At 47.2% G+C, this 5,177-nt stretch overlaps 1 long non-coding RNA gene across 1 annotated transcript in view; it reads right to left on the bottom strand.

The window, feature by feature from the left end:
- Positions 1-303: 303 nt before the first annotated feature.
- LOC129686111 (uncharacterized) overlaps positions 304-5,177 on the bottom strand; it is a 5,108-nt gene continuing 234 nt past the window's right edge. The window contains exons 2-3 of the long non-coding RNA XR_008721585.1: positions 3,028-3,414; positions 304-1,865 (exon numbers count right to left, since the gene is read on the bottom strand). This is a non-coding gene — a long non-coding RNA (uncharacterized LOC129686111). The remainder of the gene's footprint in view (positions 1,866-3,027; positions 3,415-5,177) is intronic.

Raw genomic sequence — 5,177 nt, 5'->3', positions numbered from 1 at the left:
ACCACCTCTCTGTGCTACAAAGCTGGCTCACCTATGGCCAAGGTGGTACTAATAAAGTTTTTGTTGAAAGCCCGCTGTGTATGGTTGACTTCAGACCTTTCTCTGTTTTTTTGTTTTTTGTTTTTCCTCCCTTGTGTGTGAAGCAATTGGCTCCTGGGACTGAGTGACCGAGAGAAAACAAATAACTATGTTTTCTTTCTTCTACTTTCTTCCCAGGGGACAGTGGGGCCAGAGGCAGGCTAGAAAAGGGCTTATGCAAAGAGTATGAAGGAAGCTTTTTGACAGAAGCCACAGAGGGGACAGCAAAGGGTTAGCTAGCTCCTCCCTCGATGAAGAGAAGTGAATGGAAATCGGATCAGAACCCAGGGCCTCCTGCTGTGGGTACATTCCTACCGCTGGAGCTGCTTTATTTACGTGTGTAAGGATATTTATGTGTCATTCTACGCGGGCGCACTAGATTAAAGGCTTTCAGGATCAAAGTGGCTGTGGTCAGGCGTGGTCCAAAGGCCTCCTTTGAGACTAGTGGAGCAAAAGTCTGCCAACCCATGAAACTCCGGTTACAGGGAGTTAAAGTAAACAAAGTCAGAATTAAAGGTACTGATTCCATACTACAAGGCCAGGGTGCATAAGCAACTGATTTTCAGTTATTAAAAACAATCTCCCAGAAGGCAAGGCACAGTTTGAAGTTGTGAATTGCATTGCTGTTTTGACAGTGGCTGGCATTTACTGAATACCTACTGTTTACCTCTTTTATTTTTGCTATCACCATCCTGTGGTTGGGGTGGTGGGGGTGGGGAAGTGGAGAGGAGCTTGTAGAGAAGACGTGGCTGTCCATTCATGCATGTGGGATGCAGAGAAGATGAAATTGTTCCCTGGGAGGTGGGGGTGGGGCAGACAGCTCCAGTTCTTCGGTAGCCACAACTCTCACTGACAGCAGCTGAATCTCTGGGAGTAGTAAGGGACAGAGTGAGGGGCAGAAGACAGGCCTCATGTCTCCAGGGATGGAAGAGTTCCCATTTCTGTAGCCTCAACAGCAGAGATAAGCAAATTCACTCACATGTCCATTGACTCATGAATTCCTACAACCTCCTGCTAGACACAGCCCCCAACCAGCCAGACAGGGGAGAAAGGCACACTCTACTAAGAATAATTAGATACTTCACAAGGAGATTAGACAAATCACCAAAAATTATCAGGACTGACAGAGAAGAGGGGAAGGATGCTCTTGTGTAGCCAGCGAGTGGAAATGGAATTGGAGGTGGGGCAGCCAGCCAAGGCTCCTCTGGGGAGGTGACACAGAGAAAGCAGGCTGGCAGGCTCTTTCCAGGCAGAGGAAAAGGCAGCATGAAATGCCACAGAGCAGTTGGATGGGGCTGGTCTATCAGGCCCACACAGCTGCTTTTGGGTGATGTTTTAAGCTGCCCTTTCACCACCTACAAAGGTAGCCAAGCTCATGGGGCCTCAGCCTTACACACTCTGAAACTGTGGAGGTGGCATGGGAGGAGAAGATGGTAGGGGATCTCTATGTCTGACAAGTACCAGGTGGTTCCCCAGTGCCCCTGGCCCTGCCCTCATCTTACTCCAGCAGATGGTGACATGGGGTTAATGACCGGAATCCCAGATCCCGCTCATTTTTATCCTGTTAACTGGACATTTGTGACTTGGTCAAGGCCAGTATCAAATTTCAGCAGCAGCAACAGGAGGGCCCAGGAATGAGTTAGCACAAACAAGAGAAGAGCACAGAGATGGGGTGTGGTTTCCCGAAGACCATACAGCAAGTTAAGTCTATCTCAAGGTCAGGTCAACCAAATTGGCAACCGAATCCCATGAGTCCATGCTTACAAACAGGCTTCTGTAGTTCTCACCTGGAAAGCAAGCAACAACAGTGGGTAAGGTTTTAAGAAATTGCTCATTAGGAGCTGCAGAGGTGGCTCATCTGTTAAGAGCACTGGGTGCTATCTCAGGGGACCTGGATTCAATTCCAGGCACCCACATGGAGGTTAACAAATATCTATAACTCTAGTCCTAGGGCTCTGATGCCCTTCCATGCTTCGAAGGACACCAGGCGTGTCCATAACACATAGACGTACACACAGGCAAAGCGTCCGTATGCATGAAAATGAATCAGTAAGTAAAAAAAAGGACTCATTAAATGCGTGGCTTTGTTTCACATCCCTCCCCGGTACGCCCTCCATAGAGAATTATTTGCTAAGACTTCACAGAAGAAAGGAAAGAAACGAGACTTGTTGCTGTAAGAGTTTGTTTATAAGCCACACTTGGGTTAACCTTTCTTACCGCAATGAGGAACCAGGAGGAAAAGTTCCACAAGAAAGCCATGGGAGTTTGAAATAATATAACTCCATCTGCATGTTAGAAAGAACACTTTTTTTTTTTTTTTTCTAATTACAGGTGATGGGAGCAGCCACTAGTATCTAGTACATGTTAAGTAGCAAATTAGCTTGGGAGCTGATTATAGGGCCCACGCTGTCTAACTCTGCCATTATCTTCAGGAGCAAGAGAAAACTGTACAGTGCCCCGGAGCCTACAGGGAGAGTGACATTTAGGGCAGGCCCTAGGGCCCCCCGAGGTTGGAAAAGAGTGCCCCCTCCTGGTACCTCCGAGCAGCAACACAGAGAAAGTCATTAACACATCCATTTATTTGTTCTTAACCAAATAAATAGATTTGCTATAGCAAAACTCTGGGCACATGGGCTAATAGGAGGTTAAATTGGCCAATTATCAGATGAATTTATCTGGACATTTTAAAAAAAATATTTAGTTGTGCAGTGCACAAAAAGACCATTATTAAGCACAATTAGGGCAGTGCCTAAAAAACTGGGCCAAGTAGACCCACTCTAAACCTGATGCCTGTGCCCTCTGCATGTGCCCCCACAGCTAAGCAAATTGGGGAAGCTGATTGAGCCTACAAATGTTTAACAACTGAGCATTACAAAAGTATTTTTTAAGAATTGGACGATATCTAATGTTTGTGCGTAAACTACGGTGTTAATTACAAAAGATTCTTACCAGCTAAAGAGGGCCATTAGCAGGAACATTTTACTATGCATCTTGCAGAGTAACTAGCTGTGACAGAGAGTGGTATGATGGTATCTCTGGAAAAACACTGTCCATCTTCAGTTCAGTGATAGTATCATGGTGTCTGGTACAGATCTGAGGACTGCATCTCCCAGCTTTGACTTCCCTGGTTTGACTGTCGGCAGTTCTAGTTTTCAGCGATGGGTCCATGGATTAAGTAGCCCTCCTCAGGTTCTTCTGTGAAATGGGCTCAGTGATGCTCTTGCCATTTGACAGATCCAGCACAATGAAAGCCACCATTAGGGTGTTTATCCTCTGGTCCTCATCCACCCTAAACTGCCTAGCAAGTTCTGAGAAGACCCTGGCATCATCTTTAGGCTGTGGAAAAGAAGCAGAAGAAAAGGAAGAGCATATTTGACCTTGGCCTTTCAGATATGCAGTACCTGAGGCAAATAACACCTTTGAGAGTTTTAAATGGTTCCCCAGTCACCTGGAAGAGAATACCAAACATCAGCAAAGCACCTTCTCCCAACATTTATCAAGAGTGTTAACTGTTAAGTGTCTAAATTGTACAAACACTTCATAACTTCATCAAGTTTCCTTTGCCATTCCAAAGCCCCACTATTGTGGAGGAAGGGAAATGAAAGTTGGGAGACGTTTAGGCTCTTTCTCCAAGGTCACAGAGCTGAAGGAGGCAGAGCAAATGGGAGATGCAAACCCCCAAGCCTGCGTGTCTATACAGAATACTGCCCTGACATGCTTATGAGCGCTCCGGGATGAAGGAGCGGTGAATGGGCTTACATGGGGTGATGGGATCTACTCTAGGACCCAGCTCTGCACCTATGGGAAATCATGTCTGGACAGAGAGAAACTAACTCCAGGAGAAGAAGAGGGGAGGTGGAAGCGCATAGCATGGGTAATGGTTGGTGGGGAAGGGACAGAATGTGGCAGAAATCGTATTACGTGGAGCTGATCATCAGAGCTGGCATGGAATCCCTGTGTGTCTGTCTCCACCTTCACTTCCCTGAGCCGTGACATATCAATAGTAGGACGTGTATTTTATTCTTCTTGTTCTTCCCCAAACATAGTGTCTGAAACAGAGTTAGAGAGGAGCTCACTTATTAGTCAGACTGATGAGCCAAAGGTTGATGAGAAAAATCAGGGAGTCTTCTGCCTGTGAAGCCCAGACTGTGGGAAAAAAGGGGGCAAAGAGGGGTGTCATTTGAGCCAGAGAAAGCAGGGAGGGGATCTACACATGAGAGGGGGTGGGGGGCAGAGTGGGGGCAACTGGGATGGGAATCCTTTACTAGAGTTTGGATGGAGAATTTTGGTTCTGCTTTTTAAAACCTGTTTCAGAGGTGAACATACCCAGGAGTCCTGGCTGTGTGATTTGGATGCAGACCTGAGTTTTCTCTCCTGTAGGATGGGGCTACAGTCAAGAACATTCACTTGCTGAGGTGACCTGGGTTTGGTGTCCCCCACCCCAACCCCGGTTTACAAGCCTCTGCTCTGTTGAGGCCAGGACTCTGGGTTAGCAGAGGCACAAGGCCCCTCTGTCTTGGTCATCTGCCTAATTGTCATGCCATTGGTAAAGTGTCCTGATTGATAAACTGCCAAGGCCATGCCCCACATGTCATCTTAGAGTGCTTTCCGGGAACTGTCTCAGTGGACCTTTAGCAGGAGGCTGGATGGGACAGAAGAACATTTCAGAATGGCCATCAGCCTTGAAGAAAATGATCCAAGCAGCCCCCTTTTCTCCATCTTCTTAAGCCTGGCATGCCTTGGAGATGCCAGCTTAGCTTTCCAAGACTCTTGCCTCCATGTGGCTCTGTCCCAGCTTGGCCAGTGGCTCAGATTGGCTACTCTAACTTTCAATTCATTCCACTCTTATGAGAATTTATCCCTGATTCAATAGATGCCAACCACTTGATCCCTGGCAAGGGGCAGGGAGACAAGCCACACCTATCAGCCAGCAGGGGTCTGACTTACAAGGGATTTCAGGAAGCTTGAGCTGGGAGGCTGAGAGCCCATTCTCTCTTTCACCTACAACTCCAGCTGTGATTCCATCTGGCACATCCTGGGACAGAGCACACACACACACACACACACACACACACACACACACACACACACACACACAC

The sequence above is a fragment of the Psammomys obesus genome, unplaced genomic scaffold (genome assembly GCF_907164565.1).
Source record: "Psammomys obesus unplaced genomic scaffold, mPsaObe1.curated_primary_1811, whole genome shotgun sequence".
NCBI lineage: Eukaryota > Metazoa > Chordata > Mammalia > Rodentia > Muridae > Psammomys > Psammomys obesus.
This window is presented reverse-complemented; position numbering and strand designations above follow the sequence as displayed.